The 12,673-nt window shown below is 33.7% G+C and overlaps 1 protein-coding gene and 1 pseudogene across 4 annotated transcripts in view; one reads left to right on the top strand and one right to left on the bottom strand.

The window, feature by feature from the left end:
* The window catches only part of ZNF521 (zinc finger protein 521), a 263,268-nt gene that overhangs the window by 199,619 nt on the left and 50,976 nt on the right, over positions 1-12,673 (top strand). The gene's annotated exons all lie outside the window — the stretch shown is intronic.
* Positions 774-892, bottom strand: LOC118610336 (annotated as a pseudogene).

The raw sequence follows: 12,673 nt of genomic DNA, 5'->3' as shown, positions 1-12,673 counted from the left end.
TTGTTGTTGTTGTTGTTTGTTGTTGTTGTTGTTGTCATCGATTTGGGGGGATTTTATCTGTACAAAGAAAGTTTTATTTCTTCCTTCCCAATCTGTATACCTGTCATTTCTTTTCTTTTTTTCCCCTTTTTTTCTTTTCTCTTCTTTTTTTCCCTCATTTCCCCCATGTACTTAATATCCCTGTAACTATTTTATAACTACCAATTTGTACTTCTTAATCCATTCACCTTTTTTACCCAGCCCCCTAACCCTCCTCCCATCTGTCAGTCACCAGCTTCTTCTCTGTATCTATGTGCCTGTTTTCATTTTGTTTGTTCACTTATTTTGTTTTTTAGATTCCATATATAAGTGGAATTATATGCTATTTTTCTCTCTCTGCCTGACTTATTTCACTTCGCATTAATACCCTCTAAGCCCATCCATGTTGTTGCAAATGGTAAGATTTATTTCTTTTTTTTATTTTATTTTAAGGCTGAGTAATAGTATTTCATTGTATTTATGTACCACATCTTCTTTATCCAATTGTTTATTGATGGACACTTAGGTTGCTTCCATATCTTGGCTATTGTAAATAGCACTGCAGTGAACATAGGGTTCCATGTATCGTTTTGAATTAGTGTTTTGGTTTTCTTTGGATAAATATCCAGAAGTGGAATTGCTAGGTCATAAGGTAGTTCTAGTTTTAAATTTTTTTTTTTTTTTTTGTGAGGCAACCCTTGGTTGACCTCTCAAATTGCAAGGACCTTGTCGGCTTACAATCCCTTATTTTTTTACACCTACAGCACCTGGTCTTCCTAGGTGGTCTCCCATCCAAGTACTAACCAGGCCTGACCCTGCTTAGCTTTCAAGATCAAATAGGATAGGGCTTGTTCAGGGTAGCATGGTCATAGACTAGTTTTGATTTTTTGAGGAACCTCTGAACTGTTTTCCATAGTGGCTGTACCAATTTGCCATCCTAGCAACAATGCACAAGGGTTCTCTTTTCTCCACAGCCTCGCCAACACTTGTTTTGTGTATACCTTTTCTTTCTTTCTTTTGTCTTATCGTATTAGTCAGGACTTCAGTATGATGTTGAAAGGAGTGTTGAGAGGGGACATTCTTGCCTCATTCTTGGCTTTAGGGAGAATACTTCTAGTTTCTTACCATTACTAAGAATTTAACCATAGAGTTTTTGTAGACATTATTTATGAAATTGGGGAAATTCCCTTCTATTCCTAGTTTGGTGAGAAGTTTTATCGTATATGGGTATAGGATTTTGTTAAATGCTTTTTATCTTTCTATTTGATCATATGATTCTTCTTCTCTAGCCTTTTGATGTGGATTGCATTAACTGATTTTCAAATATTGTACTTGTATACATGAAAAAAATTTTACTTGATTATAGTGTATAGTTCCCTTTCTACAAGGCCTGCATTAAATGCTTAATAAATTTACCCATTGTTATGATTGATGCTGTTACCCCATTGGAGAGTCTCCAGTCCTCCTTATTTTACTCCATGTCTCATCTTATCTCTGTTGTATACAAACCAAATCTAAACTTCCTATTTTAGTGTTCAGAGCCTTTAACAACCTGCTGTTATTGCTACTGTAAGGTTGCTATAACTACCCACACAGAAATCTCCCTTTCATTTCAAACTGGTTGCTCACCTCCCCAAAAGTATATCTTCTACTTTGTTTCTCCTTCTACAACTGCTCACCCAGCCCCCTCTCCCAGCGAAGTTACGTCATGTCTTTGAATTTGAAGTATGTATAGTTTGTCAGCGTTTGTCGATCTGAGCTTTGTTAAAGTATTCCCTACCAATAATACAGAACCACAGTGTTTTTAGATCTGGAACAAACCTTATGAGTCATTTGGTCCAAGTGAATTAAATAAGTCCTAGAGAGGTGACATGACTTATGCAAGTTTAAGCTGCTGGATGCTATCAGAGTGACAGCCTTTCCTACAATGCCATAAAAAATACAAGTGCAGTAATTATAATAATTTAACCCTTTGGCTTGTTTTCATTTTTAATTTCATGTGATATTCCAAATACATACTAATCACTGTAAGTGTTAGAACTAAAATGTTCTCCTAATTTCCAAGATTTGTCATATTGTACTTGTTTCCCATGTAAAAAAAAATGTCAAAGTATAAAACAACTTCAGTCCATTTGAATAGATGTTTCTAGAGTGTTTGTATGTGGCTTCTCTTTAGCCTTTTAATAGTCCTCAGGAAGTAAATGTTATTCATGAGTCACTTTACTTACTCCATGAAACAGAGCTGCTTCCTCAGTTGAATTAAGACTTTAAAATAGTACACAGGTAAAGGGAAGGAAGTAAATAGCTGTATAGCTAGTTAAAACTACAGAGGGAATAGAAAAATAAAACATTGTTATTAATAATCCTTCGATGTATATGGAATGAACTGTTTATGTAAGGAGCTAGAACACAGAGTAGATACTGCTCCATTTTTAAATTGATAACATTACTGTGGAGAATGTAAGCATAATATCAACAGCTTGACTTCATTTATGAGTTTGCAATCTAGGAGCCAGGAGAGGAAAAGTATATTTTCTGGTCAATTTAATTGGGGGGAAGGTACTGAGAAACCAGGGTTTCCTTATAAAACCTGGAAATGGGTACAGGGGTTGGACAAAATTGCTGGAGTACTACCATGTGCTTTGTGTTGCTGCTTTCAAGTTTTCAAGGTTATTAGCCCTGTGAGATGGTCCTAGAAGAGTCTGTCCTGTTTCTTGAAGCTCTTCCTAGGATCCAAACTTCTAACTTTAAAAAATACATAGAGGCAAAAATGACATTTGTAAAGGCCATTGAAGGTATGGAGGATTAGCACAAAAATTACACTAATGTCAAAAGCTTGCTGCAACCATAAATAAAATGATGTAAGATAAAATTTACCATTTTCTAATTTTGCCCTCAAATAATAGTCAAACACTTGCAAAATATGAGCCGATATCCACATTGACATTCAAAGTGTCAGCTATAGCCGAATAATGGCAAGTTTTTCCTTAGAAACTAAAGCAACACTACAGCCAATTCATTCCTTTCTTCTAATAATATTAAAAAGGCAATTTTAAAAGCTAAGTATATCCTGTAGAATTTTACTAGATAAAATTTATGACACCATTTTACACACACACACACATTGGTTTTGCAAAACCAATGTGTGTGTGTGTGTAAGTGTAAACGATCCACTTTTTGGGTCATTTTTATTCAAAATTACTTGAAGCAGCATCTAATTTGGATGCCACATAGCCAAAGAGTTAATTAATGCAACCTTTTAAAAATGTTATCAAACTTGTTACATACACACACACACACACACACACACACACACACACACACACATACACCAACCCTATTTTAAGAAGTTCACTGGTTATTGTTTCATTTTAGGAAGAGAGGTTGAACCACATTAAACTGAAGGTATGTCTTGATATCTTTTAGTATCTGACCAACTTTGCTCAACTTTAATAGACTCCTTTGAAATTTATTGTCAATCAAATGTTTCTTCAAAATAAAAAATATAAAATGCCAAGCTCTTGAATTGAGTTAGAGACCTCATTTTGTTCAATCAATAAATTAGATAAATTCTAAGACTAATGTTCAACAATGGATTATTGTCTACCATATTCCCGTGTGGCTAGTTAATGTTCAATTTTCATTGTAAATAAAAACAGCTGACTATCCAGCCCTCCCCTTGAGGTATAAACTGTTGATTTTATGAGATTAAATATAATATTGACGTTGAATTCATATCTTAGATAACATCTGATGTGGGCATACTCTTTGAGTCATCAATGGTAGGTGTATAATGTCAACTAATTGAAGTCCCTTACACACACACATGCACACGTGCGTACACACACACGCACACACACACACACACACACACACAATGCTCATAAATGGTGTTTGGGAATTTTGGCTGAATGTTTTAACATAATGCCAGAATAGAAGATTTGATAAGATTATAAGTAACCCTACCTGTTATAATGAATTATAACTTAAATTTATATAACTCTAAGCATTTGCTCAAATATTTTCTAACACTTATGATTTATAGGAGCTTTGGAAGCTCTGTTAACACTATGGAGTAGTATATTTGACATGGCTATTTAGTTTGTTTAGAGCAAAATATTTCTGCTTATTTGGTATAACGTGGATAGAATTTTTATTGGTTAAGAGTACTATTGTCATAGTTAAGACATTTATTGGTTTCTATAATTGAAAATAAGATCAAAGTAGCTTGGAAAATAAGAATCACCTATACAACAAAAGCAGGGAAGGAAATGTGACTAAGAGTTAACAAAAAGAAAAAGAGTAAAAGTTTAGTACCAATAAAAGAAGAAAATAAAGAGTTGCTCTGAAATTAGCTTAGAATGAAACCATACATTTCAAAAAGGCATTCCCAATTCTTCATCTTTTGTCATTACACCGTGCTGCTCATCAAAAGCAGTATGATGAAAAATGTTTTTACTAATCTAGAATTGCCTACTTTCTGAAAGAAAGCTCAAGTGGAGAGTAAGCTTAGGAAAGAAAAAGAAGCAGTCCATGAGGTGATACTAAAAAATAAGACATACAAAATTATTATAAGTTACTTTAGCTCATCCCCACCCTATGTCATTTCACAGATCCTTCTGCTTATTAATGAGTATAAAAATGAAAAGGGAAGGGAAGAAAAAAATGATAGTTACAAATGAAAGAAGTCTCTAGAGATTCTTACTTTCCAACCCCTATAATTAAAAATAAGTGAGGTTTAGAGAAATAGAGATCATTTTTGTCCTCTTGTTTTCATGAGGAAGCTGAGATCCATAAAGTTTCCATGACTTCCCCAAACCCCAAGCAGATAACACATTTCTTGGCTCCCAGCCCCTCAAATATTCCTCTAAAAGACAGTGGAATGACAATTTATGAAAATAACTATTAATGGCATGAATTTTAATTGCTTAAAAAGCGCGAAAGGAATCATTTATCAAGAGATTAAAGAAGAGATTGTTTATTTCATGGACAGGTCTTTTAAGCGAGCTAGTGTCATCCAAACCAGCACCCTCAAAAGTGCTTCTAACATTCTGAAAACCAAAAATTATTAGTAACTGAATATGGAATTAATGCTTCTTACAGAAATGTATTAGGTCAAGGCAGGTAAAGGTTATTTTAGAAGTATTTTTGTGAATGTTAATATACACTTTAAGATGCAATAGAGTAGTTCCTTGTAAAATCAGTGAATACGGTCAGTTCATGCTCCCTTCTCTCTAAAGCAAATCGGTGGGTTCCATGGACAGAGCTCAGGGCTGTGATTCAGGAGACTTGCATCTGAATATCAGTTCCTTCCCTTAAACTAAGTCACTGTATAACCCAGGTTAATGTCTTTACCTCCAAGAATGAGGAGATTAAATGAACATAATTTAGCTCTAAATTTCTTTGGTTTACAGAATATTAATCTTAGTTTTTAAACTGAGTGAGGAGGTTTTGTTATTATTGTAGCTTTTATCTTTGTCTTTATATCTTTTTCTTCATCATTTCTGTGTTAGATTTCAAAATGATCTTGGCTCAACATTTCAGCCTCCAATAATACCATTGTGTCGTATGGGAGGAAAAATGTAGTATGCTTTACAACAATGAGGTCTAGACAAATTTTGGAGGCAAAAAGAAGTGTTTACTACTTCTGCTTCTTTGTCATAAATAGACCACAGTGCAAATAATTATCGTTCATCTCTCTGATTATCATCCTAATTCCAAAGAGAGGAAAACCTGAGTAGTATTTTCAATGGTCAGTATGCTTTAATTCTTCTGTGATGTCTAATGTTCACTGCTTGAAGTAGAACTCAATTAAGAAGAAGTGGAAAGAATCTCATTCTAAATGAAATGCTTTAGATTCAATCAAACCAAAACACCTATGAATATTTGAGTGCATATGTATTATACCTTCCTAATGGGACCAAGTTCTGTTTCCCATTCTCTAAACTTATTCCTCATTTTCCCCCACTTTTATTGAGTTGTAATTGACATATAACATTCTATAAGTTTGGGTACAATATAACGATTTGATATATTTTTCCTGATTTTTTTCTTCCTTTTTTTCACTGTGATCTAAAACTTTCTATTTTCATTCTCTCTGATAATATCACTCATTCTACAATTTGCTGATTTTTCTCTGTAAGCCATGACCAAAATTTCTTTCTTTTCTTCACTTTCACAAGCTGTTTTCATTCCAGTCAGAGGGAGAGATCCTTCTTTGTGTGAGAAATATTTTAACTTCTTCATCAGTGATGCATCAACATTTAAATCCACAAAAATTAGGAGATAAATTTACAGTAGAACTTCATTTTGCCTCTTGAATATATTCTAAAAACCACTTATCTGTTTGGTAGAATATACATGATTCCAGATTTTAAATGTGGGTCTGTTCTTAAATATTAGACATTTCTGGGTATAATATATTTTTAGTAACCATATTCAGAAAATAGTATATACTTAAAGCCATGAAAATATATAGAATTATAACACATTTGAATAACCTGAGTGGCCATAACAGTCTGTCAGTCAGAAATGATCTATTTTTCAAATACTTTCTGTATCCCACCTTCAGGGATTCCAATTATAAACATATAATTTTTGGAGTTGTGCCACAGCTCACTAATGCTTTGGTCATTTTTTTTCAGCTCCTTTTCTTTATGTGTTTCATTTTTGATAGCTTTTATTCCTGCGACTTTAAATTCACTAATCTTTTCTTCTGTGATGTCTAATCCTATGTTAAATCCACCCAGTCAATTTTTTATCTCTTAAAGTTTAATACAAGTCCTTTTATGTCTTTCATGTCTCTATTGAGTATGTTCTATATTTCTTCCACCTCTTGAATACATGAAATACAGTTATGATAACTTTTTAAGTGTCCTTCTCTGCTAATTTTATTATCTGTGACATATCTATGTCTGTTCCATTAATTGACTTTTGCCTTTGCCTTATACATTGCATTTTCCTGCATGCTTAGTAATTTTTTTATTGAATTCCATGTATTGTGAATTTTATTTTGTTTAGATGCTAGATATTTTTGTATTTATACAAATATTCTTGAGCTTTGTTCTGGGAAGCATTTAAGTTACTTGATACTAATTTGATTTTTTTCGAGGCTTGCTTTTATTTATTTATTATTTTTATGTGTTTAGGGTACCAGAGCAACCTTTGATTTAGGGCTGTTTTTCCTCACTACTGAGGCAATACATTTCTGAATAGTTAACTCAATGAAGATACTGCAGTCGAGGTTTTGTGCTCTGACTTGCGAGAACGCAACCTTGGTTGAGCTGTGGGAAGGTTTATCTCTCCTCCTGTCAGGAGAGGTTTTCCCTGGCTTCAGGTAGCTTCTTCACATGCATACACTGATCAGTGCTCAGCTTAAGACTTAGCTTAAGGACCCTCCACAGATCCTCAGTCCTCTCTCTAAATAGTTCTCTCCTCTCTGGAACTCTGCTTTAGGAATTATAGCTTATCCTCCCTGGGCTGCTAGCTCAGAAGGATTTCCATGTTCACCCTGGGTTTTCCCTCCCTACACTGTAGTTGGAAACTCTCGAAACAGTAAGCTGGGCAATTTGTGGCTCCCACATGTGTTTTCCCTCCCTCAGAGATCACTGTCCTGTACTGTCTCATGTCCACTGTCTCAAAAATGGTATTTCATATATTTTGTCCATCTTTTCTTAGTTGTTTCAGATGGGAGAATAAATCTGGTTCTTTTATTCTACCATGACCAGAACAATTGCTAATTAAATGCTCATTGACCACCACTTTGAGAGTTATAATAGGAAGACAAAGTTCTGTAACTGGGGGAGAAAGGTCACAAAGCAAGATCTCAGTTCCGTTGATCTTCACCATAAGATATTTCTGTAGCATCAGCCCAACCCAGATCTTGGGATGGCTAGTGGAAGAACTCGGGAATTTCTATCATACTGACATTTTAGTTATAAGCTCCTCCATTCTTTACAGCATCTATATTCTGAACTTTGCATGAACGCTTTTTCTGCTTTCTTAGTAGAGCTTCTTGAAATATTCGTGTCCTCTAAAACTTTCAGTCTCACCCCTCTTCCCCCACTGCCCCTCCCACAATGGAAAGCGAGAGTGATCACTGTACTCTTTGCTTTCTACTTTCAAATCATCCACATGAACATATTTCGCCTTTCTAAAAATGTTTAAAACTTTCCTTCTTCTCTTTTACCATATTTTCCTTTTTGGAGGGTAAGCAAGAACAAATTTAGAAAAATGACATATGTGTGTATATAAATGTTTTTTTCCTCTGGGTTTTTCTCCAAATAGTTTTTCATCAAAAGATGAATGAAATTTTATTACCGACGAAGGCAGACTTGAGTGCATAGGTGACCTGTGACCAGAATCAGGTTTCTTACCACCTCCTTGAATAACAACGGGTCTGTGCTATGTATCCTGCCCCATCTGCACCCCTAGCATCTCACTGCGGACCAGAGGGAAAAATACCTGCTTAATGAGGAGAAACTTCTCCGAAAGTGAGAAGAGAGTTCAAGGTGTTTGTACACGGATCAGTTTTCAGTTCTAAAGAGGTCAATCTATTTATTATTAAATAGATATAGAAGTAAGAATTAAAAACAAAAAAACAGAAAATAGTATAGTTAGTTTTCTTTACTTATTTTTTTACCCATCATTGTCACTTTTAGTACATTAACATGGCTGAATGAATCCATTCTGGATGTAGGCAACCCTTACAAATTTTATAAGATATTTTTCAGGTTATGATATTAGAGTTATTCTGACCTTATAAAAGATTTTCTGAAAGAGTTTGAGAATTTTTTTCCCCATAAATGCTTGTTAGAATTCACCAGTGGAACCATGTGAGCCTGGAGTTAGTTGTTTTTCTTCCTTTCTTCCCTTCCTCCCTCCTTCCTTCCTTTCATGATAAATTAAATTTCTTTAATAGATAAAAGGTTGTTCAAATTTTCTGTTAAACATTGTGTCAACTTTGTTGGCATAAGGTTTATAATATTCCCTGATTGTCTTTTTAAAATAAATTTATTAATTTAAATTAGTTTCAAGTATACAGTACATTGGTTAGACATCTATAATGTTCATAAAACGACCCTCCCCCCCCCCCAATTGCTCCCTCCCTCCCCTGGGCCTCCACTTAGAACAAACTAACCTTATTGTCTTTTAAATATCTATGGAATCAAGGTGATAATCTCTGATTCCTTATATTGGTCACTTATAGCCTCTTTTCTTCTTTATCAGTCTGTATAAGTTTATCAATTCTGCTGATCTTCTCAAAGAATTGACTTACAAGTTTATTCATTTGCCCTATGATTTGTTTTCTATTTAACTGATTTCTAGTCTTTATTTTTTCCTTCCTAATGCTGACTTAAGTTTAATTTGATCTCCTTTTTCTAAGTTGTTAAGGTAAAATTTAAGTCATTAGTTTTAGACTTTTTTCCTTTCTAACATAAGCATTTTTATCTATAAATTTCCTTCTAAGAATTCTATAGCTGCATTTCACAGCTTTGAAATATTGTATTTTCAGTAACCTTTACTTCAAAATATATTCTGATTTCCCTTGTGATTTCTTTGATCCATGGATTATTTAGAAATTTGATTTAAATTTCCAAATATTTGAACTTTTCCTAGATATCAATTGTTATTTATTTCTAATTTAATTCCATTGTGATTAGGTAGCATGCTCTGTATCATTTCAATTCTGTTAAGTTTATTGACACTTGTTCTATAGATGAACATATGGTCAATCTTGGTGAATGTATCATGTGCACTTGAAAACAATGTGTGTGCTGCAGATGTTGAGTATAATGTTCTATAACTATTAATTAGGTCAAGGTGGTAGATAGTGTTGTTCAGATGGTTTATGTTTCTAAGTGATGGGAAATATACTCATTCTATCAGTTGCGAAGAGAGGTGTTCAAATATCCATTTATGATTGTAATATTGTCTGTTTTTTTTTCTTAAATGCTATCAGTTTTTGCTTTACGTATTCTAAAGCTCTTTTTAACTGCATGGACATTTATGGCTATTATATCCTCCTGATCAATTACCCATTTTTCATTATGAAATATACTTTTTTTTTTTTTTATCTCTGGCACTACTGTCTTAAAAACTGTATCAACATAGCCCCTATAACATTCTTGTGTTTGTCCTATAGATATTATGTATTCTTTCCACCCTTTTACTTTCAACCTCTCAGTCTTCATATTTAAAGTGCATTTCTTGTAGACAGCATCTAGTTGGAGCTTACTTTTTATTAATTCTGACAATCTCTGCCTTTAGTGTTCAGTCCATTATAATTTAATGTAATTATAAATATGGTTGGGTTCAGGCCTATCATTTCTTAATTGTTTGCTGATTGCGCTCTCTTTTCTTTGAATTTTCTTTTCTTCCATTCCTACTTTCTTGTGGATTATTTAAGTATAGTTTAGAATTCCACCATAATTTATCTATAGGCTTTTTAGTTATGCCTCTTCGCTTTATTATTTTAGTGATCGTTCTAGGGATTACGCTATGCATCCTTAACTTTTCAGTTTACCTAGAGTTAATATCTTATCACTTTATATAAAATGTAGAATCTTTGTAATTGTGTAACTCCATCTATGATATAGATTTCATATGCATTATATCTATCTATATATATAATAAACCCTACAAGACAGTGTTATAATTTTTCTTTAAATAATCACATGTATGTTAAAGAAATTAAAAGGAAAATTTTGTGTGTGCATGTTTACCAGGTATTTACCATTTCTCTGGCTCTTCATTCTTTCTGAAGATCTAATTTTTTTTATCTGGTATAATTTCCCTTCAGCCTGAAGAAGTGCTTCTTGTAGTTCAGTTCAGCTATCAGCAAATTCTGTGTTCTTTACGCAGAGTTATTTTTATTTCACCTTCCTTCTTGAAGGATATATTTTTTAGGTATATAATCATAGGTTGACTGTTTATGTTTTCTTTGGCCCCTGAAAGTTGTGGCCCACTCCCTTCTGGACTCTATTGTTTCTAGTGAGAGGTCAGAGGGCATTCATGTCATTGTTTTCCACTGTGTAGTGTATTTTTGTGGGGTTTTGTTGTTTCGTTGGTGCTTTTGGGATTTTCCTTTATCTTGGCTTTCAAGAGTATAATTATAGGGTTTTCTTATACTTCTGCTTGGAGTTTGCTAAGCTTCTTGAACCTGTAGAGTTGTGTCTTTTACTCTATTTGGGGAATATTAACCCATTATTTCTTAAACTGTTATATCTTGTCATTCTCTTGATTCTCTCCTTGGCACCACAATTACCCCATGTGTTGATATTGTCCTATAAGTTCTTGAGGCTGTGTTCATTTCTTTCAATATTTTAGTCTTTATTCTTCAGAATGAATTATTTCCATTGTTCTCTTTCACATTCATTGCCTTTTTCCATTATTGTTTTAAGCCCATACAGTTATTGTTTTATTTAATAAATTATAATTTTCAGATTTTGAATTTCCATTTTAATATTCTTTTCTTCTGCCATGTTTTCTTGTGTTTTTATTCATATTTTCCTTAATGTCATTGAGCATAGTTGCAATGGCTTCTTTAAAATCCATGGATACTAATTCTAACATCTGAATTGATTGTCTTTTCCCTTGAAAATGGATCACATTTTACATTGTCTCTGTATGTCTAGTAATTTTGATTTGTATCTTAGATATAGTGAATATTATGTTTTAGATAGTTTGGATTCTATTATATTCCTTCAAAGAAGGCTGACATTTTGGGTTTTAAGAGGCAAATAACTTGACTATCTTCAAACTGCAAACTTTGCCTCTTGGACTGCAGCTCAAGTGTCAGTTCATTTTTTCTTTGTTTTTAATATTTAATTTGGCTGCTTGCAGTTAGCACTTGCATGGTTAGAAGTCATCCAGAGATTTGGGCAGAGTTTTACACAGGATTGTGCTTTCTCCACCTGCTCCAGGCTCTTTCCTTTCCAATATTTTCCCCTTACTTTCTAGTGACCATACTTACTCAAAACTTTCTAGAAATACTGTTTTTCTATTAGACTATTTGCATCCACGTGAAGCTCAAATCTATGAAAGACAGGAAATTCATCTTGTGTTATTTATTCCCTTCTTCTAAAGTGTTGACTCTCTCCAGACGGCCTGCTTTTATTTACATGGTAATACCTTCAGGTTAATTGTTTTGTTTGCTTGCTTGTTTGTGTTTGTCCAGAATTTACAGTTGGTATCTACAGGAACTTTTATCTAGTAGGAGCTTATTATGCCAATCCAAAATGGAATTCCTATCCCACAAGTTTTAGAAAATTTGTGTGTAGGGTGGTACCTGAGAATGTAGGTATTAATGTACTTTAAATATCATTCTAAATTGAGCTTCAAGTGTTGCTTTTTGTGTGTGTGTTTTTTTTTTTTTTTTTTTAGTAAAATAGTTACCAGAAGTTTCCTCAACTGAAATCTCTTTTAAACTCTGTGCAACCCATTTTCTAATTCTAACTGCCACCCTCCAAGAAACCCATTTTCTCATTCTAGCCCTCTCTTCCCCCAAGCAACCCACTATCTTATTCCCACCCTGGATTCTGTTCCAACAGCAGTTCAGAGGGCTCCAGGATCATTTAGCATCGCTTCTGGGTGATGTCTTTGCTACAGCATTCTCTTTTCCATGGAGCACTATAAAGTTTTAGCAGCTGACTCT

Source organism: Rousettus aegyptiacus, unplaced genomic scaffold, assembly GCF_014176215.1.
Source record: "Rousettus aegyptiacus isolate mRouAeg1 unplaced genomic scaffold, mRouAeg1.p scaffold_m13_p_12, whole genome shotgun sequence".
NCBI classification, from domain to species: domain Eukaryota; kingdom Metazoa; phylum Chordata; class Mammalia; order Chiroptera; family Pteropodidae; genus Rousettus; species Rousettus aegyptiacus.
This window is presented reverse-complemented; position numbering and strand designations above follow the sequence as displayed.